General features: G+C 32.7%; 1 protein-coding gene and 1 long non-coding RNA gene across 3 annotated transcripts in view; one reads left to right on the top strand and one right to left on the bottom strand.

Annotated features, from left to right (window-relative positions):
* Positions 1–94: 94 nt before the first annotated feature.
* Positions 95–27,085, top strand: LOC146998820 (uncharacterized). Its single transcript, XR_015039740.1, has 3 exons — positions 95–581; positions 14,711–14,747; positions 26,899–27,085. It is a non-coding gene; the product is annotated as an uncharacterized LOC146998820 (long non-coding RNA).
* Positions 11,103–27,711, bottom strand: part of LOC146998819 (alcohol dehydrogenase class-3-like) — a 116,865-nt gene continuing 100,256 nt past the window's right edge. Inside the window, exon 7 of one of the 2 annotated variants that reach the window (XM_085811707.1) lies at positions 11,103–11,248. The gene's annotated coding sequence lies outside the window, so the exon portion shown is untranslated. Of the gene's footprint in view, positions 11,249–15,524; positions 16,613–27,711 lie in introns of those variants that run through there. The other variant, XM_085811706.1, reaches the window with a different exon arrangement.

The following is a 27,711-nucleotide window of genomic DNA, read 5'->3' as shown; positions in this document are numbered from 1 at the left end:
AAGACTTTGCACTTTTATTACAAATGCATACGACTTTTCCAGTTTATGGAATTTAACGAACTTTTACAGGTCCTTAGGGGATTGATAAACATGTAGTGGTAAAGGCCCTCGGATCGAACACTACTTAACGAATAATGATCTCTGATCTCCCCGTTGAATCACTATTATAAATGTTCGTTTTACTTTTCAAACTGTTGCCACCAAATGTTAGAGTCTTGCATTATATTTGAAGAAATTAAATAATGAAAAATTAGAGTAGCTCCTAAACACTATACCATCTGGGGGGCAAGATCTTTTTATTATAAATTAATTTTAATAGAAAAGTTATTTTAACATATGTGCGTTTAAGAAAAAAGAGCAGGGAAAATTTCCCAAAAACGCAAGCACATGAATTTTGGCAGCATAGTTTTGTCGAAAATTGCGCGATTTGGCAACGTTGAAACGTAAAGCTGATTCGCTGGTTGTGTTTGCGCCAATGAACAAATGTGTTATTTACCGTGTGCTTTTCTTTTTAAAAGTTCCGAGACTTCAATGGATATTGATGCGGGTGATGAAGAAGAACGCTTCAAAAGGCTTGCTGTGTATGTATTCACTTATATATATATTTTTTCAAATACACAAAATATTGGTAAAAGTTTACAATTGGGTGCCCCTTGTTTTTTGGCGATTCTTTTTTTGATGCCAAGATCGGCACCAGGAAGGTACAATTTCTTGATGGTCGCTACACAAAACAAAAATAAGAAGTCAAAGAATTGTACAGACTCTGTGTCCATGAACACATTGATCTGTTTTCACTTAAAAAAAAATCCTAGAATTGCACAAACTAGGCATTGCGCACTGCCTTAAATTTGCCCATGTACACATCAATCTATTTTCATTTAAATAAAATCAGGAAGCTAAAACAGAGTTAAAACTATCATGGTAACCAGAAGTAAGGTTTCATCGCCAAAATTTAAAAAAGTTGTCGTGAAGCGAAGGGGCACTCAGTTCTACGCTAGAGCGAAAATATTTATATTCGTGATCTGTTTGTATGTAGGAATTCAATATACAATTAAAGTAAAATGTTTGATATCCAAATGTAATCGAATATGTGTAGTTTCCTAAAAAAGTGCCAGAATATTTAAATGTGCGAAACTAAAAGTATAAAATGTTAGTTTCCTTGAATTATGCGTTTTCTTAGTCTTCATTTTACAATAAATCCAGATGTTAAGTATAAGTTCAAAAATAGGCTGACTATATTTTCGTCATGTCACATGTTATATTAAGTTGACCATTATTCTTCAGAACTGTATGTTTAGCTTAAAATGCTCGTTAAAAATGGGACAAAATGCCATAATGCACAAAATACCTTAGATGGAGCTCACACTGTAAATAAACTAGAAACTCTTAAATTTGTTATTAGTTTGCAAGTAGAAAAAGGGAATTTTTTAGTAAAATTTTTGGTGAATCTTCGGATTATGGTAACTTGGCGAAACTTTGGCGACCATCCCTGCTACAGCAACCTGCTAGTTTTTTTTTTTTTTGGATGCCATTTTGTTTTCACGAAGTAAAGCCATGTTTTATTTTATTTTTTTTTTTTACTCAAAATTTTTTCCAACAATCTGCTAGCCGAATTACGCTTATGCTAGAACTTTTATGGAACAAAAGTGCTTAATCATGACGAAGATTAGGTGCGAAATTGGGAGGAAGTGTAGAATCGCCCACTGCTTGCTGCGTTTTTAAGAATTGCATATACACGATATCTATGTACACATCAACCTATTATAACTTAAAAAAAATCCCAGAATTGCACAAAAATGGCATTGTGCACACTTTGGTATTGCGCACACAAAATTGACTTTATCCATGTACACATTGACCTATTTTCACTTAAAAAATAAAAATTAAAAAAAAAAAAAATTACAAAAATCCAATTCTTCTTACTCTTGTAAAAAGCACCAAACAAATAAGTGGGCGATTCTGCACTTTAGCAGCGAAATTGTTTCTAAGTGCTTATTAGCTAAAATCCTGTTTGGAATTTTCCGGAAAATGTCACATGACATGTCTCATGATCTCTCATTTCTCTGAGACAAAATAATCTGTGATTCGAACTGTGTACTTCTCAGATTATTGCTAAAATCCTAGCTAGTAACCTTTATCACCTTACCAAAATGTCACCAAACTACCTGTTACCATGTTCCAAAGATTAACCAAATTTTTGAAATGATCTTTCTGAAAATTTCTAAAATCATGTATTTAACAGCTTTTGACACTATAACATATTTTCTGAAGCAGGGCAGAATTTGAAAGGTGAAACCTCTTGGAAAACACACAAAGATGTCTTGTAGAATATAATACAGTATTATCAATTAATTACATAACTGCTTTTCTCTTACTTGAAGCAGAACTTTACTAATCTTGTGAGATATTTAGTCCAAGACAATTTAATTATAATATTGGGTACTTTTCCATTTCGCCGGCGCAAATCACGCCAAGCAGACTTTATTGGCAGCAACATACAGTATACACATAAAAAATTTAACCAATGTTAGTTTTAAGAATTTTTTATTTTGAAGGCATAAGCATTTTAGTATGGTTTAAAATTTTGTAAAAAACCAATAAATAAAGACAATAAATTTGTAAAAAGACATTAATTTAAGAATTTACTTTGCTTTCATCCTGATTCGCCGGTTCATATCACGTGACCCCAAGTGATCTTATCTCATGTAAACTACGCTACAAAAATATAATTCTCTCAGTAATTATCTACATTAATTTCAAGTTAAATCTTATGGAATACAAGTTCAAATGCAAGAATTATTTTAATTCGTACGAATAGCTTACTCAGAAATTATGTAAAACCGCAGTGCTTTACTTCGCTAGTGCATTCTCATTAGATTTGATGAATTTAACCCTTGATTTTCCTTTTCTATATCTTTGCGTTCAGGTGAGTGGTGTGATTGCATCGTAATTAATTACCGCGAATGGTCTTAGGGCAAAAAATTTAACTATCTTGTAAAAATTCTATGTAATTGTATGTCAGTATTGAAAGAAACAATCAATCCGATAAGAAATGGCTGCGACTTGTTTTGAAAATGAAGGGTAAAAGTTTGCCTGCGAAGATATTCCGTTTGGCATCAGTTGTACCATTATTGGCGACTTTATCGTTTGTGCCGGCAAAACGGAAAAGTACCTAATATTATTTTTCAAACTTAGGTATATTTATGTTGTAATAGATGAGTAAGAATTAAGGATACAGTGGATATTTAGCTGAAATATGCTAATCAGCCTAAATGCTACTATTTATCCAGTAATGTTAAATATTTAGGAAGAGAAAAATTTCCACACTTTTTTTTAATAATTCAGGATCTTTATTGATTATTTATAATGGGGATATTTCCATTCTATTTTATTTCTTTCTTCCTGTTAAATAGTCTTAAAATTTGTTTTAATTAAAAGTATATAAAAGTTGTAGATTGATAGAAGCTTTCCGTAATGTGAAACAACCTTTCCATGAATACGTTTCTTCCCATAATGTTATGCAATTGCAACTTTAAAATATTAGATTATGTTAATTAAAATTTGGGTAAAATCCTATAAGAGCCCTTGCGACAAACTGGGAGAGTGCAGAATCACCCACTGCTCCGCACGTTTCTCAAAATTGCCAACTTGAAAATAGCAAGTAAAAAAATTGGGGTAGAGTAGACTTTAAGGTACCCCTTGTATTATGGTGAAGTTGTTGTTTGATTTATCACCAAGTTGTTGTTTCATTTATGGTAGCCTGAGTAGTTGAATGTTATGGAAACCCTATTGTGACATAATCAGGTGCATGATTCTGGGAAATTTTGAATCATGGGATGTTTTGTAAGCGTTTTTGTGGTGTGTGTTGGTTTGATTCTTTAGACAGTAGAATGGCCGAATGTAGTAAGATTAATTTGAAGTTTCTGTACAATTTGGAGCAAAAGGGGAAAAGAGCTTTAATTGACTAGTGTGTAAATGTAGGTTTACTTAGTAGCCATTATAAGTGTTTTGTATGTAGGAAGGATATGCGTCTAGTCGAACGTAAAAATCGTTTAGATGGATTTGAATGGGTTTGTAGGAAGAAAAGTTCAGATGGTCACTATGTGAAGTGTTCGATCAGAAAGAGTACCTGGTTTGAAAAAAGTCATTTGAGTATGATTGATATTTTGATTTTTACGTGGCTCGGGGTGTACGAAGCGAACTCGAAAATCATGGTAAGTGAATATTTGCTTTTGGTAGTGCTTAAATATATAACATGTTTTTTCTTTTCTATGTTATTTTATTTTTTGGTTTAAAATGTATTTTATTGAGATTTTGCATTTTTTTCCCCTATATTGTAGAATTTGGTGCTCCTTTGACTTTTTAAGTGTAAATATATCAATGTGTACATGGACAAAGTAAAGGGAGTGTGCAATGCAAGTTTGTGCAATTCTGGGATTTTTTTTAAGTGAAAATAGGTCGACGTGTACATGGATAAAGTTAAAAGAGTGCACAATGCTATTTTTGTGAAATTCGGGGATTTTTTTTTTTTAAGTGAAAATAGATCGACGTGTACATGGATAAAGTTCGTGAAATAATGAAGTATTTATGACCTAAAGGGTATCAAAATTTACAAAAAAAAAAAAAAAAAAAAAAGAAGCTTAATATTGATTTGTTTGCCTTATTAAACATTTCTCTCAATGCAAGTTGTTTAAGTTGCTCCGTTTGTTGCGCTAATACATTCTCTTTAATTCTGTAGACAGGCATAATCCTTTGCTTAGTTACATTGTTGAAGTCCTGTAACTGCTGTTTCGAGAATTCCGATTAATTTGTCAATCAAAATTTTCTCGTTGTCAGTAACTTCTCTGTCACTTTCTTCACTATCAGTAGCGTATTTTCTGGATCTAGAACTATACTACAGATTTCGCCATTCATTAATTGATTGATGATTGAGAAGGATTGTCATCACAATGAAAACTTCTTTTATATCATCCTCATTTATTACAGCTTGTCCACATTTCTTTACAAAATCCGTTAATTGGAAAATTTCGCCTTTGTTTTGCTATATCCGAAAACCTTTAAAATTAGTGGCTATCATCATCAAATTTAGCTATCCTTCACTGTACATATTTGGCTATGCATCATGAGCTTGGCGACTAACGACAAGTTGTTCTGTTAAATTTTATCTTGCTTCTATCACGCACTGAGACAATTATGCCTGAATTATATTAGTTTTGTTATTTATCATACTTATGTCTATTTCTTTCACGTGCTTAAGGCTTATTAGAGTTCTGAATAAATAAATTCCCACATATATTTCAGCCTTATTGAAGGCCGGCGCTAGATATCTTACCGCCTGATGCAGTCTCTGTGGGTCCTAAATTCTCCGAGTCTCTGCAGCCATACGAGCCCTGGTGCTGGTTCTGGGTTTATGTGAATAACAAATCAATTATTCTTAATTCAAATAGCCATAAATTTAATCTTTGAGTCTATGAGTATCATCAACAAAATCTATTTTTATCACATGGAAAGAAATGTTTGGTAAATGTTTCCTCGTAAACATTTTTTTAGCACATTTAACTTAAATCTGTAATCATCGCCAAGCGTAATGTCAACATATAAGGTTACCATACACCTTTATTATTCAATTACTAACAAGAAAAATTGGGTACTTTTCCGTTTCGCCGGCGCAAATCTCGCCAAGCAGACTTTATTGGCGACAACAGACAGTATACACATAAAAAATATTAAAAAAATCTTAGTTCTAAGAATTCATTTTTTGAAGGCATAAACATTTTAATATCACTTAAAACTTTATAAAAAGCCGATAAATAAAGACAATAAATTTGTAAAAAGACATTAATTTAAGAATTTACTATGCTTTCATGGTTCAAAATCCTAATTCGCCGGTTTATATCACGTGACCCCAAGCTATCTCATCTCACGTAAACTACTCTACAAAAATCTAATGCTCTCAGTAATTATCTACATTAATTTCAAGTTAAATCTTAATTTGGAACACAAGTTTAAATGCAAGAAATATTTCAATTCGTACGAATAGCTTACTTAGAAATTATGTAAAACTGCAGTGCTTTACTTCGCTAATGTATCCTTATTAGAATTGATGAATTTAACCCTTGACTTTACCTTTTCTATATTTTCGGCTTCGGGTAAGAGCTGTGATTGCATCCTAATTGACTTAACTACTGAAAATGGCCTTAGACATAAAACTGAACTATCTGATAAAAATTCTATGTAATTATATGCCAGTATTGAAAAAACCAATCAATCTGATAAGAAAAAGCTGCGACTTGTTTTGAAAATGAGGCGTAAAAGGTTACCAGCGAGAATATTCCTTTTGGCATCGATTGTACCATTATTGGCGACTTTATCGCTTGCGCCGGCAAAACGGAAAAGTACCAAAAATTGTTTAGGCATCGCTACATGAGTCATTACTGAAGTTGTCATGTTTTGATAAACATGCGGTGATGAAAGGAAAGTATAATAAATAATGATTCCCAAGGTTGGCGTCAGATCAATGATGTATCTATGTGGAATGTTTCAGTTTGAGATGTGTACCATAAAGCGGATACGCAGGAATGAAACCAAGTTACTGATCCTGATCGTACATATTTATGCTAAAAGTTTTGTTTCTTCAATAACAATGTATTTCATTTAGTGTCAAAGTGAAATTAAGAATTGGCACACTCCAGATGTTTTATTATGCTCGGAGGGGGGTGGAATCAAATGTGCATGCGTAAAACTTAGGAGAAAAATGTTGTTGGTGGTTTTGAGGTCCGGATTTTAGATCATTTCGGATAATGGACGTCTGGATTTCAGACTTTGTACTGAATTTCTTATTTATTTTGATTAATATAGCAATTGGATTATATGGATGATCTTTAACTTTGTTAGAGATTTCTTGCTGGTAACTTTATGCTTTCTTGACTACTGTTATTATAATGACTTTTGAAATTGCTTGTTTTCATGAATGTGTTTGATTGATTTAGAAATTCTGAATTTTCATCCACAGAGAACCCGTTGGCGCCGTTGCTGTTTTACTCGCCAAGTTCACCTATGGTTGATGGGCGTTGGTTATGAGATATTAAAACACATGGAAGTAAGCCGCGTAAACATGATATTTAAAGAATATAATCAAAGTAATTAAAGAATAAGTAACATAAATTCACGTTAGCAGAGAAAACAATATATTAAGCATACGAAAGTGAAAATTCAAAATTAACTGGTTAAACACGATGCACGAAAATAAATTTGTATTTAATTCAAGTTAGCACAGAAAACAATATGTAAAGCTTAATGGAAGTAGAAAAATCATGTAATATTGAGCTTTGTAATAATGACCCTTTTTCTTGGCAATTTCTTGGGAAAATTGAGATCTGTCTTTGAATATCTTTCAGTATTATAAAATTCCAAAATATTTATGTTTTTAACAGTGCAGTTTCTAAAGAAATTGTGAATTTACGATTAATATCTTCATTGCATAATTTTAAAGTACTTCCAAAACTACGATTGAAAATCCATTATGATCGCATAAATGAAATGAATAGATATTCTCATTTAAATAGAAACTTAATTGCAACTGATTACATAAAAGTTTTTTTAGTAATAAATTATATTCTGCTCTGACTTATTTTTTTAAATTTTATGTATATGTTCATGTATTGCACGAAAAAACCAACATATTAACTTTACATTTGGCATATCGATTTTTATTAAGACTTGCTTTTTTGCATGTAACCAGGGTTCATAGCGGTCCTTATAAGTGCTTATAAGTCCTTATATTTGAAAATAAAATATAAAGGCCCTTATAGGTGCTTACTTTTTCTTTAAAGCCCTTATTTTTTTGTTTTTAGTGCTTATTTTTTGCTTTTAGTGCTTTTTTTTTTAATGAACGCGCTATTTTCCCCCTACCAAAGCCGAAACTAAATAAACAACTTTTCTTAATATTAAATGTCAGGTGGTGAATCATACTCCCGGAAATAGCTTTTCCCCCTTTCTCTGCATTAACATAACCTTTGGTGCGCACAAAGAGTACAGACAGGTGCCCGTCGTTATATTGGTCAAAGAATTGCGAAAGCAGTAGAAAATTTCGGTACATTCGGCATTCTTTTCCTCTCACCCAAATACTATACACGTTTAAATTTCTATCCAGATCTTAATAATTTGCATTCTCGTTCCGCTTGGTCAGTTCATATTTGTGTTTATTATGATCATTATGCTTATATTATGAGTATATGTATGAATGTTTATAATAACAGTTGCAGTAACTGCTGAAGTATAGTAAACTTCCAAAAATGGTTGTATTTTAACACAGCGTTTTAGGAATAATACTCGGAATGGCTTAAATAAAGGGAAAGTAATCGAATAGTCAAAATAATTTAATTTTTTTTGGCCAATACATTATATAGTGCGAAGATTGGGAGGTTCTCCCCTTTCTCCGCAAAATCTCAAATATTGAAACTGTTACAAGTTCGCTGCAAAACAAGCAACGGACTTTTTTTTTTTTTTTTGTCACTTTCCAATCTGGATTGAATAGGACTAAAAGTTCTGTGGTCTACCAACCCAAGCGAAGAATGATTCTATTGCGGAAATTTAACGCCGTCTGTTGAAAATTAGAATGAAAAACACCCCAGTTACTCATATTTAGTTCTTTATTCTCCCAATTTCAGCAGCTGTTGATTCCGATTGCGTAATATCACGTAGGGAAGAATTATGGCACACGTATTGTGCAATAACGTTTGCGATATTTCGCAGAGATAATTAATTAATTAATTTTGATGTTCTGTTTGAGATTTGTTTATGAACACTTAAAAGAGTTTTACTGTGCTTGCTAAGCAGAATATTTTTCAGTTCTATTGGTTTATTTTTATATGATTCACATATCAAAATGTCAAAAGCATTTATTTAGCGGAAAAATCTAAAAAGTGGCTACAGTCAACCCCCCCCCCCTCCGCTCCTCTTTTTCAAGTTACGCTCAACTGTCCAAATATTCGCCAGTTTCCAAGTATGCGGCTTAGTTAAGCTTTTACTGTTAAAGGATGACTGCATGAAGCAAATTTCTGTCTTCTGATTTCAGAAATGTTCCTCTTTTTTACTTAAATTACTTTGCTTGCAATATCTGTTAAGAGAAAACTGATATACAATGAAAATTTAGAAAATATTCAGAATTTAGATTTAAATTATTTAAATATTAATATGAGTGGAAAAATAAATTGTATTTATTATTAGGTTCCAAGCAAATACAATAAATATGCCTTATTATTATTTATTTTCTCTATTTTGAACTGAAATTTCATCATTAAATCTTGTAATATAGTTTAGTTCTGCATAGTTTTTTTTTTTTTTTTTTTTTTTCTCTCATTGTAAACTAGTTCTGTAAATTGAACTGTTATTTAAAATTTAAAGGGAAAAAAAAAAGTAATTATTTTCCATGGTTGAGGTAATGCTTATTCTCTCTTAATAAATACTGCATTTCTCATATTTTAAATTACAAGTCTAATTAAGGTTATGCAGTTGTGTATAATGTCATTAGACAGGTGCTTATTTTTTTTCTTAAAATGTGCTTGAAAAGTGCTTATTTTTTTAACTAAAATGTGGCTATGAACCCTGTGTAACTCATAACGAGAACCAAGGAATATATCATTTTTTGTGCACTGCTTTGCAACTGATATACAGCTCATCAGCAGCTAAACAGTAAAGTGACTGAACTCTGGTAGTTTAGTTAGCCAAGCTAATGGGCAAGTTGTATGATTGTTTTCATGGTATTCCCAATATGTAACGTGGATTCAAACCAGTGTCCTTCAGAAAGACCTCCTTGAAGGCATCTTTTCTTTTAGGCAGATATCTCTCCCATGCTTTTCCATAATTTAAACAAACCCAAATGATGTATGCTGCTAAAAATTTTATTTAAAGTCCATATTTAATAACATTACAAAAATTGCAAATATGGTCCAAGTTAGATCATTTTTAAATGCATATATTTATTTTAATTACACTAATTGTATATATTTATTATATGAATATTTTAAATGTCCATTTTATCATTAATTATTATTAATATATTTATGGACAACATTTCTTTTTTGATTGTTCTGTCCAATGTATCCTTGATTTTAATTTCACATTTAAATTTTCACACCATAATTTTATAAGTCTTCTGAAATTTAGTCACAATTTCACTCAATTTAACCGCGTAGTTCACAAATGCAGCATAAAAACTATGTTAATATCAGTCACCAAGGATGTATGGATTAGGTTTTTCATGCATAACCATGAGTTTTTGAGTATCCATAAAACTATTCTGTCATTTTAGAGAATCAATAATACTTTTTATTTCAGTTTAATCATCTCTTTGTGTGTCACACCTGAAATCTTCTCAAATGTTATTGTTTTGTTTATTTCATGCTTATGACTGCATAAGAAGACTTAAGTGAAACAAATGTGTCACAAGCAGTGACACTGAGATGTTATTTCACATATAACTGAGAAGTACAGCACTAATTAGCACTGTAATTGTTAAAGAAAGTATCCTGGCTTGTAAAAAGCTTCGTTGCATGTAATGTGAACTTAATAACTTTATCATTTTAAAATTAAGAAGGGTTTGTGTGTACTTAATTCAATATACAAAGCATGTGAGAGCTAGCTGAAAAAGGCATGCTTTTGTGAATATTTTCTAGGGTAAATAGGCTCATGGAAAACCACGAAAATGTCACAAAATTCACAAAACACATACGAAAAAAATAACCTGCACAACCAGCTCGTTTTTCAGGATTTGAGCCGAGATTGAACTACCACTATTCAGCCTTCTTAACCACTCGTAGGACTAAATATGTAATATGTAATATCATGTAATCAAAAGTTAACTATGTGTTGTGTAACAGGATTGCTTTCTCAAGTATCGAGGTAGGAAATACTTAATCTATTCTTTTTTTTAAGTGTTTGGTCATGGTATTATTCATTACATGTACTTTCCATAATTCATATAGAATATTAATATTTCTACTACAAGTGTCTTTTTTAAATTTTTAAGTGTTTTGCTTGTTGATATTCTCAAAATTGTATCTGATAATTAGTATAATAGGTATAAATACAGTAGACATATATAATCGATCAGGAGTGGCTAAACTTTATGTAAGTGAGAACCACAACTGCATATTTACATCATAGGTGAAGTAGGTTTCAGACAGCAAGAAATGTCGATTCCAAACAATCATTCAGTGACAGTCTTAGTTCAATAAGAGCCATGTGCCTGTAATAAATTAATGAATGCATGACTTTTAATACATCCATTTTACATAAACAGTTTTTCAATGTTATTTTTATCAATTTACTTGTAAACAGTTTAAAGCATTTTATGTTGAAACAACTGCCTGTCTTTCATAGTATATTTGACAGTGCCAATAATTTTCAGTATTGAAATTCTATTCAGTAGCATTGTTAATAAAACTTTTGAAGAGTCATTTGCACTTGGATTCATTACACAAGTAGTGGTTTGCTAATTTTGATGACTTTGAGTATCCATAAAACTATTCTGTCATTTTAGAGAATCAATAATACTTTTTATTTCAGTTTAATCATCTCTTTGTGTGTCACACCTGAAATCTTCTCAAATGTTATTGTTGGAAAAGCATTAACAATATATTATCTGGTTAAAGTTTTAAGCCATAAATATTGTTTTTCTCATAATTTTAGATGACCATACCAATAATAAAAACATTACTTAATTAATTATTTAAAATGCATATTTTGGCAGGTGATGAAGTCAAAATATTTTATCGGTTGGAAACCTCATGATTCTGTGTGCTTAACGCTACGTTAACAGCCATGTTACCAATTATCATTAACCCCTCTCCCGCCATATTTTCTTCCACAAACTAGCATCTGTCACCGAAAACTTCCTTTATTATATGAAAATATTTCTATCTATTTGTTAAAAGTTCATAAATAATAACGTGAAAATACAAAAAAAAAATAATAATAAATAAGTGAAGAATAATTTAAATTGGCAAATGCGAACAATGACGGTGATAATTCAACAAAATGAACGTTAGAGGAATGGTTGCAACCTTCTTACAAGCGAATAGGTTGAATCTGCCGGATTACCAGGTTTGAACTATTATCGCCAGAGTTGGCGATGTTTACATTTGCCGGGTTCTTTGCGGAAGTGTTCCGAAATTCTAATTAGATGTAAACAAATTTCATTTAATAATAATTAAATGCCGTGTAAAGCTTCAAACTTATTTTTTTTTTAACTAATACTTAAAAGATCTAACATTGTGGTTCTCAACCTATTTTGCCCTATTCCACCCCTTTCACCATTGCTAGAAGATCATTCCCATCATGCCCTTCCTTTTCAGTACTTGAAAAATGCATATATATATTTATTTAGATTGCTTTTGAACTTACTTTATAAATTAAACCAAAAAAAGTACAGAAAATGTTGGTATATACCAGGATTCGAATAAAAATAGTTTTTTATATTTATAAACCACAGCTGCCAACTCTGCTTTTTCTTCTGGTCTCCTGGTAGATCACCAAATCTCGATAAACTTGTCTCAGTTGCAACAAACAGGGCGAAAAGAATGACCGGGGTAAGAAACGTTTTTGTTATTATTTTGAAAGGAAAAATCAGTGACAAGATCTTACTTACCATTGTATCATTCATCAAGAAGCGCTTTGTGCTCGACATTTCCAGAAGAAATTTGCAAAGTTATGGAATTCATAATTATATTATTGTTAACCTCATTATTACTACAGCTTTTAATCATCGCCAGTTTAAAGAATTTTTAGTTGAAATGGAGAGCGAGTACTCAGATCTTCTGCTGAATAATAAAGTGCGTTGGTTATCAAGAGGAAATGTTTTGAAATGTTTTGCATCCTTATTAACAGAAGTTAAAGCATTACTCCTTGAAATGAGTGTTTATAATCCAGAACTAATGAATGATCAGTAGATCCAAAAATTTTATTTTATGGTAGACGTTACATCTCATCTAAATCAGCTTAATCAAAAAACTATAGGGAAGAGGTGTGTGTGTGTGTGTGTGATTATGGCAAAGCCTCGAGGGCTATCTGCCTAAGAGGAGGGATGCCTTCGTGGAGGACTTTCTAAGGGAAACTGGCTCATTTTTAACACGTTACACATGGGGAAAACCACGAAAACGCCCATGCAGCCAGCCCGTTCGCGGGATTCGAACCTCCTATAGGGAAGAGGAAACACAATTTTTCTGATGTTGGAAGAAGTTATTTCATTTGAAAGCAAATTATCTCTTTCTGCTCAAGATTTTTGAAACAGAAACTTTGGTTCACTTTCCAAGCCTGTTGAAACATTCTCAAGAAAATAGATCTAATATTGACATTTGCCATTTCAAAACAACAGTTTTATGACAGAAGTTTTTCTCAGCAGGTTTCAGGAATTCTGAATCAGCAAAGCAACATTAGCCTTTGTTAAAAAACCTCTTAATACTAGTGCAACGGAATTGCATTTCTCTGTTTAATATTCACATTGGCAACTCTGAAATCAATTGCTGAATTTAAAAAAAAAAAAAAAAATTATGAAACTTGAAATTTGAACATTTTAAGTGCTGATGTAGAAACATTGGAGAAAAATAAATGTGTGCTTAGTTCACAGCACAAGTAATCTGGAGAAGGAAAACATGTGGAATAATATTATTCCCGACTCATGTAATCAGCTTAAAAAACTAACGTTTGATGTTTTTCTTATTCGAGTCTACATATTCATACGATCAATAATTTTCAAGCATGAACTTTTTGTCAAGAGTAAATAGAGAAGTCATCTTATTCATGAAAACTTGTAATAAGGCTTAAAATGAAAAACAACATACAAAATGCAAACTTTTCAAGAAGATGCAAGGCCATTGTTTACATTAGTGTTTTGTTAGTCATTATTGCGATTCAAGTTTTTCAATATATTGCAATTCTCTTTTATCAATAAAATAGTATCGTTATTAAGTATAATATCAAGTTTTATTCGACATATATATATAGTTTAACTAAGACTTAAAAACTGAAATATTGAGTTAATTTTAGGGAGTGTTGTGGAGCGAAAAAAGATGTAGTGTTGAGAAAGGTATAAGATGGTTTGGACATATGCAGAGAATGAATGGAAGAAGATACTTGAAAAGAGAATACAAGTATTAATAAATACAGTGCTGAACTGTTGATAATTGACTCTGTTGACTAATGAGTTTGCCTTCACTGGCCAAAGGGATATAAAACTGAACTGAGAGCAAATTGTGTGCCATCTCAAACCTTTTCTGCTGCATGTACTATGCCCTAAAAGGCTGAATTGTTATTATGCCCAACAGTGTTATGTTGTTATATGTAAAGATTTTAAACAATTATTTTTTTGTAACTGTTTCTGAAATTATTAACTTAGTGTTTTATGTTCAGTTTCAGCAGTTTTCTTAGTGTTGATTAAAGAGTTACTGTTTATTACATTTGCTATTCCTTATTACTGCACTAAAGGCTATGATTCTGTATACATTAATTAGCAGCATGTTTAAATTCTTAGTTAAAGGTCTTCAATTTAGTTTCATAATTATTTATTGTATACCTTCTTCATATTCATCTTAAATTTCAGAAGAAATTTACTTCCCAGTTTAGTCCTTTGAAGCAACTTATATGTAAATATTGTATAGCATATTCTGTTATGTACTGACTATTGAAATGCATTTTTATTTCTTTTTTGCAGGACATTTTGCAGTTTGAAGTCTCTATGTACTACTGAGGTAAAAAAATTCTTTTATATCTAATCTGAAAATGAAATATTTTTTCATAGGCAATAAATTCAGTTCTTGACAACTGCATTCTAAATTAGAATTTTAAGCACATGTGAGAAAACAGGAAAGTGCTTTCCAGTATTTAATTTTAAAAAAAGTTGAATTTTTATTTTCAGAAATCATCTTAAATTTATTTAATAAAGATCATGGCAAATGATTCCAAAATTTTTGGTGCATGTTTTACTTGTCCCCAGAACTTTCTGAGTTGTCCTGCTGTGGATAATTTCTACATAACCACTGAATTTCTGTGATTCTGATTAATTCAGGCTCCTAAGAACTTGATGTTTGTGTCATTATTTGATTTTTAGGAAAGTGATTATTCTAAACCTCATGTTTATAAAAAAATTTACTGTAGTTTGAAAATATGAGTCTTGGATGATAATATCAGCGACTCTTTTAAATATAAGCTACAACTTGCTTAAAAGTATCTTATGCAGTTAATGCCACTAGATACCTTTCAACATAAAAAACATCTTCAGAATTATTTTTATTTCTTGCATTTGCTGCAAACATGAAAGAAAAGAAAAATCTTATAATTAAATTTTGTTGCTGTTAAACATTTCTGTAGTAGAAGATAAGCATGTTTAATTTATAATACTTTTTATGTATTGTTTGACATATTTAGAAGTATTAAATATGTATATGATGCACAATTTTGAAATCTACAAAATAAATTTTGTTGTATATAAAATTTAATTATAAATATTGAAGTAAAATAACAGACAATAACATTGCAAAATTAAAAATTTACTCTTACAAACACTTCAAAAAAGTGAGAATAAAATGCATTAAAAATTTAAGCAATATTTTTTATAATTTAAAAAAGTATCTCTTCATATAGTATTAATAAATACAGTACAAAGTTCGAAATCCGCACTAGCCGATTCCGGATTTGGGATATTTCCAAATCCTGTGGGGGGCTGTAAAGTAATGTTGCTTTCTTACATTAAATTCAAACAAATAAATTTGTAACAAGTTTTTATTTTTAAGCAATAATATAATCACCCTCGTTATCAGCAACCTTTTGCCATCTAGTATGCAGATTTCAATCCCAGATCAATAAAAATCAATTGGTTTTTGAGTAAAATATCTCAAGATGGCATTTTGGACATCATCAAAATTTTGAAATTTTTTGTTACTAAGAAAATGTTGTAGGGATTGGAATAAATGGAAATCCGAGGGTGCGATATCGGGCGAATATGGTGGGTGAGGCAGTACCTCCCACCCCAATTCATTATGTTTTTCCAGTGTTCGTCTTGCACAGTCGTGTTGCAGAATGACGCCTTTTCCGTTGACAATTGCCGGATATTTTCCAATTAAAGATTGGTTCACTAGATCCAATTGTTCAGAATAAAGGTCTACATTAACAGTTTTTCCAGATTTCAGCAATTCAAAATGAACAATTCCACGAATACTCCACCAAATACCCAGAAGTGCCTTTTCGGGATGTAAACCCTTTGTAACCCCTATTAAAACTGCCTTTTGAGTTTTGGATTATCATATAGGACTTATTTTTCTGTCTCCACTAATCAAGCGATCAAAAAATGGTTCTGTATGGTGCCGTTGAAGCAATACATTGCGTGTGATGGATAGGTTGGCCTTGTTCTCTTCGGACAGATTATGGGGGACTCAAACACCTGCTTTGCTTATTTTTCCATTCTGCTTTAAATGTTTTTGGTCGACCAAGGTTGGTTAAGAGTGTTTGACAGTTCCTCGATTGTTTGACATTGATTTGCGTCCACTTCTGCCCTTAGCATGTTGTTGTCTATCGTTGTTGTCGACATGCGTAGAAACGACATTACTTTTTGGTCCCCCTAATAATAGATCATCAATTTAAATCTGGTAAGATGGCATGCAGAAATTATACAATTAAAATTATGAAATTGTAATTTATGAAATAAAGAACAATTATGATCTAAAGGGTATCAAAATTTACAAAAGAAAGCTTAATATTTGTTTACTTTATTAAACATTTCGTTCAATGCAAGTTGTTTAAGATGCTCCCACAAAAAATTCAAAAAGTTCCTTTTTCTTTTTTCTTGTGTCATATACAGTGGACTTTCCAATGCCATACTCCTCACATAATTTTAAGACGAATATGCCTGTATGCATTTTTTGCAGCAATTCCACATTTTGTTTAATGGACTTCTAAACATGGTTTCGCTTTGTAGATCCCTTTTGTAACTCCAGAATTGGAAACTCTTTTCGACATAATCGAAAGTTCAAGCTTAGTTTTTATAAAATTTCTGTAATAATAACAGTCTGCGAAAATTAATAAACTGGGTCAAATTAGAAGGTCAGGGAGCAGCGCAGTCTGCTACATTAATTTAAAATGCCTTAGAATCAGTAATGATAATTTTAGCCTAACTTAATAGCGTGTGTTATACGTTATTGGCTATGTATCACAAGATTGGCAACGAAACCCAAGTGGTTTCGCTAAATTTTGTCTTGCTCCTATAGCGTTCTGAATTAAGCCTGAATTGTAATAGTTTAGTTTTTTACTATACCTACGTTTATTTCTTGCACATGCTTCAAACTAATATGAGTCCTGAATAAATAAACTCCCACATATATACTTAAGGCTTTATCTAGGGCTGGCGCTTGAAACCGCCTGGTATCGCCTCTACAGGTCCTAAATTCTGCTGCAAAGCGCTTTTGTAAGTTCTAAATTTTAACCATGCCTAAACTTTGGATCCCAGTGCTTTCCCTAAATCATAAATACTTCTCATCCCTTAATTTTGACACTCGGTGCTTTCCCAAATTCCAAAAATTTCAACTTCCCTAAATTCTGCCGTCCAATACACACATATCTATAGTGCAGGACGGGTTTAAAAATTTTGCTTTTAATTTTTAGCCTATTATTATGTTTTTTTTATATGTATGTATATAGGCATAAATAAATGCAACAAAATAAAGAACAAGGTTATAAGGTATTTCTCCCGCCTTCCTAGCATCCCTTCGTGGTATAGTGGTTCTGCATGCTGAGCCGGTATTGTCAGAGGTCCGTGGTTCGATTCCCAGCAAAGGCGTTGTTAATTTTTCATCTTGCCTGCTTCCAGAAAAAAATACCTAATGTCTCTAAAGTGGCGCCCGAACTAAAAGGGTGTTTCATGAGGATTCTCTGCGCCCAGGATTTGGCGATTGGGTCCCCTAAAAACCTCAGTCGCCCTTTCAAAAGGGGAGTATGTAAGGTATTTCTCGTGCCTTCCTAGCATCCCTTCATGGTGTAGTGGTTCTGCACGCTGAGCCGGTATTGTCAGAGGTCCGTGGTTCGATTCCCGGCGAAGGCTCTGTTAATTTTCATTTTGCCTGATTCCGGAAAAAAATACCTAATGTCTCTACCAGGTATAAAATATGAAAGAAAAAAATCTTAAATATACAATGTTCATTAATGTATGTATATGTATATAATATCAATATAAATGTTAGGTTCTGAAGCAATTAGAAAATTTTTAATTACGCATACACACACATATATATATACATTTTATAAGCATATATAAAATAAAGCGATTTTTAAATTACTTATATGGTTTGTTGTGGTTTATTTAAATATAGCAAAGCACTCGACGGCTATCTGCCTAAGGGTAAGGATGCCTCTGTAGAGGACTTTCTAAGCAAAACTGGATCGTATATGCATTATACATGGGGAAAACCACGTAAACGCCCATACAACATGAAAATGGATTGTCTGGTCCGCACTTCTTAAGCAGAAGTATCACCAGAGCCAATAGGCTAAGGAAATTTTCAATTTTGGAGCAAGAGCTCAAAGATCAAATAATGCCAATTAGAATTTTTGAAAGACCTAGTTAGAATTTTGAGGTCTTCTGACTAGGAGATGTGTTGGCCTCGCCAACGTCTTTATTGAAAAAATACATTACATAGCATGTTTTTATATTTACAAAACAAATTATTTTTTGAACATAAATTGAGTTATACAATGCAACATAGAATGATAGGAAGAACAAAGTAAAGAATCAATATTAAGTATTACAATAATTAAATGATTAATAACATGGCAAATAAAAGTACAAAGATATTACATGATACGATTGAATTTACAAGTACAGATCTAATTCATTGTGATATGAGTATTCCAATATAAGTACAATAATATTATATAATACAATCAATTTATAAGTACAGATCTGATTCATTATGGTATATGTATTCCATAAAACTTGATAACAAAGATCGTCCCTTGTCGTTCTTAATTAGTTGTTTTAGAGTTTCTAAAGTTATATTTTGTTTGAAAATTTCTCTACGTTTTGTTGATACACTGGAACAGTCTATAATCATATGAAGTGCATCTGCGGATTCACTACCACATTGACACTTGCATGTAGATTCCTTTAGTTTGAATCTGTTAATATAAATCGGAAAGGCTCCGTGATTAGTGATAACTTGATTTAAAAAAAATCACTGAAATGCCGTTTCTCCGAAACATTCGGTAGAAGTGTGAACGTTTGTCGTTCTGATGCTATTACTCATAGGGATCTTGCAGTCTAGGTACGTGTTCGAGTAAATCCCTTGTTTGGCTAGCTCGTCGGCTTTTTCATTGCCGGCAGTGCCTTGGTGTCCTCTTATCCAATGAAGCTTTGCTTTTGTAAAAGCCAGTAATTTCTTTATGGCGATAATGTTCTGATTATAGATATTGTATTTATGGATAGACTTTAAAACAGCCTGGCTATCCGAATATATATGCGCAGGACTGGGGTGTGATTTTAACCATAGTAATGCCGACTTTAATGCTAAAGTTTCAGCTTGATATACTGTACTAGTCTTATCCAGTTTAAACATAAATTGATCGTGACAAACTCCATTCATGAAGGAACAGAAGCCAGCTCCAGTGCCGTCTTCACTTTTTGAACTGTCCGTATAAATTTCTAAACCTTTATTGATTGGAGGCTTGTTGTCCCATCCGAAGACTTGAATATGAGCTGGATGAGAATGCCATTTAGGTACTGGGAATTCAATCTGATCCCGTGAAAGTTCTAAGTCCTCATATTTAAAGTCAGTCCATCCTCGTTTGGTACGTTGGATGATGCTTTCCATGTCCAATTTAAGATCAAGCGGCATAATTCCAGCAATCACTTGAAGAGCTGCAGTAGGGGCAGTCTTATAGCTTTTGGTCATTGCAAGAAGTGCTATGCGTTGTATAGAGTTTGTTTTGTTTCGCATTTTTACCGTAGGTGGGTACCACCAGGCAGGACATGTGTTTACTATGGTACGCTCTATTGCACGTTTATAAAGTTCTTTCAGAACTGGTTTGGGCATCCCAAGTAATCTAAGAAGATTGTTCATTATTTTACAAACTTTAGATTTAATATAATCTAGATGAGGTAGCCAGGTAAGGCATTCATCTATGACTATTCCAAGATATTGAATGGATTTTTGTTGCTTAATGGTATGATCGTTCATCTTTATTGTCGGTGCTGAATAGGCTGCACCACGCTTTTTGATTGCTATAAACATAGACTTTGACTTTTCGGGAGAGAATTGAAGTTTGCACTTGAGTGCCCATTCTGATAGTTTTTGAAGCGCCAACTTTGCCTTGGTTTGAATTTGCATATGCATAGATCCTGTTACTAGGAGTGAAACGTCGTCCGCATAAGCTTGGATGTGGATTCCATCTTCAAATTCGAGTTTTAAAGCTATATTCATTACTATATTCCAGAATAGTGGTCCAGAGTTGGATCCTTGTACACATTCTTTTTCTTGTTTTATGGAGTATTGAACATTATTTATTTCATAGATTATATGTCTATTATCCAATAAACTTTCAATAACTTTATAAATATTTAGAGGACATCCCAGATTGCGGAGTTCCTGTAGTAGGAACGGCCACCAAATATTGTTGAATGCACTCTTGATATCCAAAGAGATAACGTTGGTGTAATTATTATTACGTCGGTTTGCTTCTATTTGTGAGACTATGTTGTCCTTGATGGCATCTGCTGAGCATTTTCCCGCCGTGAAGCCATATTGTTGTTCACTTAATTTGGAATTCGATACTAAGAAATAAGTCAATCTGTTAGTGATTAATTTATCATAGACTTTACTCCATGCGTTAAGCAAGCAAATAGGGCGGTAAGCATCAGGAAGCTCACCATTTTTTCCTTCTTTTGAGAATAATACTAATTTCGCTGTCTTCCAGCAGTTAGGAAATATTCCTCGACGGAAGAGTTCATTAAGTAACGCTACTTGTAATTGTGGGTTAGCATAGAAAACTTCAGCTATAATTTCTTTAGATATATTGTCCATTCCAGGTGCTTTGCCTGGATTGAGGGATTTGATAGCATTTTCCACTTCTGGAATCGTAAACGGAACATCATTTATTGAATTATATGGATTCCTTAAGTTGTTACGAATTGTCGTATGAAACTCCGTGTCTTCGCTGATTATATCTTTAGGAAAGTGGTAATCCATTAGGAAACGTATAGTTTCTTCTATTGTGGAAGTCTTGGTTTTATCTGGTTTGAGTAACGCTTTTAATTGTAGAGGGGATTGCATAGTCCCCTTAGCAATGTCATAGTGTACCCCGAAGGGTGAACTAGGACTTAGACGCTCCAGATATCTTTTCCAGGTTGTTCTTTTGGCTTGCATAAGCTTTCTTTTATAGAGAGCAAGGTCTTTTTCATAGACTTGCTTATAGTGTGCCCTTAGTTCGTCATCATGAATACATTTGTGATAACGCTTTCTCAAAGCGAGGATTCTTTTTCGTAATATTGAGAGTTCCGGGGTCCACCAAGGGACACCTTTGTGTTGAGTTTTAACATATTTTCCCTTGGCGTGGGTTGCCAAGTCACAGTATTCCTGTATTTTCTGAGTCCACTTAATTATAAGTTGATTAAGATCAACTGTATCTTTAGGCAAGTAAGATTCCATTGAACCAAAAAAGTGACCAATTTTTGCCTTCAGTAAGAGCCAATCCATTTGTGTAAGTTTATATTTGACTCTTTGAGTTGAGCTAGAATGTTGATACGTAATTTCAAAAGAGATATAACAATGATCACTTAAAGTGATACAGTCCATAACTTTCCAATTATGAATGAAAGACGTGGAAGAGATTGATCTAGAAGCTGTAATATCAATCCAGCTCTTTCCCCTTGTGCAGTTGTAGGTAGGGGGACCATCCGGATCGTTTTCAACAGCCAGTCTATGCATTGTTAAGAATTCTCTAAGTGTGCGTTTTCTGGGATCCTTGAAGGGGGAGCCCCAGAGCACACTTTTCGCGTTTAAGTCGCCAAGGAGAAGAAGATCATGTTGATCGTCAAAGTAACGTTCAGCTAAGTTTAACAGAGTAGTTAAATCTGTTAAGTCCGTTATAGGTTGAGTATAACAGTTAAAAATGGTTATTGTCCTATGTTCAATCTTTAATGTAATAACATTTAAAGTAGAAGAAGCGTAAGTATTCAGAACCGTAAGTCGTGGGTTAACCACCACTGTGGCTGTTTTGGGGTGGTCATTTGGAGAAAAAATGTTTGAGTCGGAAAGCCAGACGGCTTGTCATTGATACAGTATGGTTCTTGAATAAAAATCAAGTCGTATTCAAAGATACAAGTCTTTAGTTGTGCTGTTGCGACATGTTGCGCTAAATTAATTTGCAACGCTTTTATATTTTGAATAAGTTCTCTAGCCATAATTGATTTTTCTTCGAAGATCTTCAATTTCTAGCTGTCTGCTAGGACAGTCTTTTGAGAAACTTGAGTGCTGCTCGTCAAGGTGCTTATCACTATTCGCATTTCTTTCTGCACAATGAATACATCTTTGGTAGTTATTGTCACAATTTTTGTGGGAATGTCCCACTTCTCCACAATGTCCACATGCCTCTTCTGTTTGGCATTGTTTAGAAATATGTCGGTATTGGCAGCATTTAAAACACTGCGTTGGTCTGATGTATTCTCTTAAATTGAAACGTTCCCAATTAACGCACAGTTTGCGTAACTTAGTAAGTGTTTGAAAACCTCCGGTGAGGTTTCACAAACCCAATGATTTCTGTTCTTATGCTTGATAGGAAATTTAACCTGTAGGCCATCACCATCGATGCCTTCGTTTTGGGCTAAAATGGCTTCCTTAAGTTCTTCCTTAGTCAAGTCCCTTGGAATATCATATATTATAATTTTAGGAAGCCTACGTGTAGGACGAACAATTTGTAGGTCCTTTTTAAGTTCTGGTACAGTATTTATTTCATTTTCTAGCGTCTCTATGTCTTCCGCTTTATTGGTCTCTATTAAGAGACCACCTTTTGCCTCATTTTTAAGTCTTTTCACTCCAATGTGGAGCTTTGTGGGATCAATAGTTTTTAAGAGCTTCTTTCTGATGTTGTCTGGTTTATCCCCTTCATTTGTGGGGTATAAAATAGTGACATGTTGTTTATCTGGTTTTCTCCATGTTTTGGATCGGTCACGAGCTGGACGTTTAAGTACGTCCGCATAAGAGTCTTTAATGTTTGGCGTTTGATGAATTTGTCCTTCCATGTGTGCCATCTCGACACACTGTTCAGTTAGAAGGTTGAACATCAATTGAAATTAATGTCGAATATCAGCGGCTACTGCCTTGTTTATGCCAGAATATGCCAGAATTTGTCAATATTGTCTCTAAGGTGGCAATATATGCCTGTCCTTCTTTGAGAATGTCTTTAGAACTCATTTTGATGTAGGTAGAGTTATTCAACGCTTAACTAAATAAGATGCACTGGGTCTGTAGACCGACCTGGTACCCTGGGGTTCACACCAAGTCAGTAAGTAGTAGGCACTTTTGCTCAGGCTTTCGACCCTCCTTGGAGAGGGAGCCCCCCGACCTTGCCAAGGTACCCGAGCACTGGGAAAGCACGAATGAACAGGTGAAACAAATATTCAAAATTATATCAATTTTGCACATTAATATCGCATTTCAATCGCATACAAATCGTATTTCTAATCGCTTTGCCCGGGGAGCGTAAACGCCCATACAGCCATTCCGTTCACTGGAATGCGAACTCCGGACCGAACTATCACTGTTTAGCGGCTTTACCACTCAGACGCTAATGAACCTTCTCCTCACATATACATGCATATATATATTATAATATTTACATGTAGAACATATGTTATGGTGAAATACCGAAATCTGGAGAATGTCGACTTTCACCGGTGAATGTTGAACATATAAGAATATATTTCTTCTCCGTAATTCAGTCACGAAAAAAAGCACTTGAGACTTAAAATAAGAACTTAAAACACACAGTACATTGAAAATGAGAAAGGAAAATAATAGAAGTTAAAAACTTACTTAATTATACAGTGCGTTCTAAATGAGAAAATAAAATAATAGTAATAAAAAGCTTACTAAATTATGTGACTCAAATCTTATTTATTGCAACAACTTAAACTATTATGACTTCTTATGAACTCTCTTTTCGACCTACACCAGAGCATATCTGTGATTGTCGACATAACACCGGTGAGGGTCCGAATGTACAAGAATGTAATGCAATATTCGATCTTTCACCGATGTATGTGGTAAATGTTGTCATTCTCCGGTGAAAGTCGATATCCTCCAATTTCGGTGTTTCACGGTAACATATACGTACACATTAAATTATTAAATTATATTTGCATGTCGATAAATTATATTTACAGGTTGATCATTGATAAAAAATTATAAAATATTGTACGGAATTACTTCGCTTCCTAGATTTTTCGTAAGCTTCATCATATTTCTAAAACAGAATCTAAGTGGTGATCCCATTTGCAAGCTGTTTATATATCTTATTTTTTCTGCACTGAATTATATTTAGAGAATTATTTCACATGATTATAGCTGAAAATGCAGTTTTACAAATGAAGAATTTAAAGGCAAGAAGAGAATTAGGTCCTTTTCTAATTATTCTTGAAGCATTTAAATTAAGAAAAACAAATGGCAGATTAATAGAGATCACTGAAATAAAGTGCTCATAGAGGACAGATTAATATGCAAATAAATTTTAGTTTTCATTAAGTAAAACAGAATTCATCTGGCTTCTGTGAGAAAGGAATCAATCCAAGAAACTATTTTTCTATTTTCGCAATCATAATTTTTTAAAAAAATATTCAAAGAATTCATATTCAAACATTGCAGTCTATTATAATCAGTAATAATTACCTAAAATGCAATTTTAATCAATATTAATTCTCATTTTCTCTTTGATAACCCCTCTTTAGAGTTAAATAGCAGTCACAGCATTTTTCGGCTACATTTTCCTTTATAATATGCTTACGTTTTCATTTACAACTTTTAATACTCTGGGAAAATTTCAGTATGAGAACCCAGAAAATTATTCTTAGTGATGCTAAGATTATTGATCATTGTCGTGCCGCTGTGCTTCAAAAGAAATCCTATTGTTTAAAGGTTCATATCCTTAACCTTCCGACGTTCATATCCTGGCCTTAACATTACATTCATATCCTGACCTAAAAATAAAAGCTGCAAGTCAGAATTAAAGGGGTTGCTCATAGGCAACCTTAGTTAAAAAGAAGTTAGAGGAAATGTTAATCAATGCATAATATTATCTTTTGAATTAAACACTAACACACTATTTGATCAAGTTCAAATAGAAAACAGATATTCGGCATTTGATTTGAAAACAGATTAGACTTGCAAACAGATATTCGGCATTTGTAAAGAAAATAAGGATGAATCAATATGAGTTTGTTTTCTGATTGCAAAACCATCTTAAGATACTATCGGATTTAATCTTTAAATTATTCCAATAATATTCAGAATAGTGGGGAGCCACTATTCTTAACTAAAATTCACTAACGCAAATCCTATTTTGGGTTGAAATGATTTTCATTAATTACGTTTTAGAATCTATTAGGTCATTTTTTTATAATACGCCGAGAGGTATTTTTGAAAATGAGCAATGCCTTTTGCCAGGACTCGAACCTGAACCTCTCGAATACGCGCCTAGTGTGCTAACCGTCACACCACAAAGGCATACTGGAAGGAGAGAGAAAATACATTATCCCTTTTAAAGGGCAAATGGAAATTAGGAAACCCGATCGTTAAATCCTGGTTGTGAAGAATCATCGTTCACAACATTTTAGTTCGAGCGCCACTGTAGAGTCATTAGGTTATTTTAAAGGAGCTGTGAAAAATGTGCAAAGGAGTCGCCGGAACTTGAACCTGCACCTCTCGAATACGCGCCGAGTGTGCTACGGTTACACCACGAAGGCATGCAGAAAGGAGGGAGAAAATACCTTATAACGTTAATGAAAAAATACTAAAAATATCTAAAAAGTTAATTTTTTAATTACCTCAGTTTTTGTACTGATAAATGATAAACTATTATAATATGAAAGAACAAAAGGAATAAAATTAATTATTTACTGATATTTGAGAACTCACTTTTTTACTTCCTTGTACGAAGTAAGTTGTAAATAATGAGACAGACAGTGAACGAAGTAAGTTGTAAGTAAATCAAACGAAGTAAGTTGTACTTTTGTAAGAAGTGTCGCAGCCATGAAAATTTTCGGGTATCATATTTCAATGAAAATACCCATATATTAACTGCTATCAGATACAATGAACGATGTTTTTGCATGACATCTGTAGGTAAGAACAGAATAAAGGACTCTTTTTCTCAAAACGGTTTGCAAAAAGGATTTAAAATGGATTCAGGACAGATTTTTTTGTGATGTCTAGATGTACGTATGTAAGTATGTAGCTCGCATAAATCAAAAACGAGTAGACTCAAAACGTTGAAATTTTGTATATGATATAACATGTAGTTGTGCACCTACCTTTTTGGTTGGATTCGGCTGCACCAAAAGTGTATAAATAAGCAAATATACCCACTTTGTAACTCAGCTGCGTGAGCTCAGTTTTTTTTAAAAATAATTTTTATATATTGGTAAATTGTGCATGTTTTGCTTTAAAAATGATTGAATTATGTTGTTCTTATCTCCCAGTTAAAGTTCTTATGCCTTTAGTTAATCTGCATGCAATAGTTGTAGAATTATTAGCTATTTAAAAGTTTTTTAAGTGCGGCTAAGCCTAATTTTTTTTTACTATAGCTGCCATATTTGTTTGCATTTGAAACTTAGCGAAATAGTGAATTCAGTTTCTGCACTTTTAGTGTCTTTTTGCCAAGTGGGACCCAAAGTAAAAGTTTTGTGCACCGAAAAATCTGCCTTCTTGTCGCTGGCATAACTACTTGTTTTTGCGTAGAAACAATAATTTTAATTGTAAAAATTGTTTTTTTTAATTGTTTTAATTGTATTTGGTGTTTCAAGTCTCTATATTTTGCAATTTTTAATAAAGCTATTTTGAGGTTGTATGTATTTTTGTCTTGTCGCAAAGTGAGAATTGAATTAATTGAAAGAGAAAACTATCTCTAATGAGAGAGGAAATAAGTTTCAATGAAATGCAGAAAAAAAATGTGCGTATAATTTAATATTCCGCGCAAGGGAAGTCGTGGTCTACATATCAGACTTTTTAATGCTGTGCTTACAACAAGAAGTGAAATAGATTTTGACAAGTAAATATAGCAGTACAAAATTGGGTGTGTTTCATTCACTATATGCGTAAAGTTCTTGATATTATCTATATCCATCACATTTAGGAGCTCACTTTCAGTTATATTAATACCAAATAATTCAGTGAAATACTTAAACCAGCTAATTTAATAAAAAAAATTCACACTTGTATTTTCGTACACTGAAAATTTTCTTATCCGTAATATAAAACACAGCACAAGAAATAAATATTTTGCAAAACAGACAAAATATATATATATATATATATATATTAATATTTAATAAGAATAAATCTTATTATGCAAATTTGAAAGGTAGTTCTGAATATTTTTTAATTGGCTGTTACATTGGCGAATGGCAACTGTGTGATGAAATGACTTGAAAAAGTGGTGGCGCTGTCTGTTACAAAAGTA

The sequence above is a fragment of the Stegodyphus dumicola genome, chromosome 2 (genome assembly GCF_044657685.1).
Source record: "Stegodyphus dumicola isolate Sdum_Otavi_A_Nest chromosome 2, ASM4465768v1".
Lineage (NCBI taxonomy): Eukaryota > Metazoa > Arthropoda > Arachnida > Araneae > Eresidae > Stegodyphus > Stegodyphus dumicola.
The sequence above is the reverse complement of the archived record's forward strand: the minus strand, read 5'-3'. Positions and strand labels throughout refer to the sequence as shown.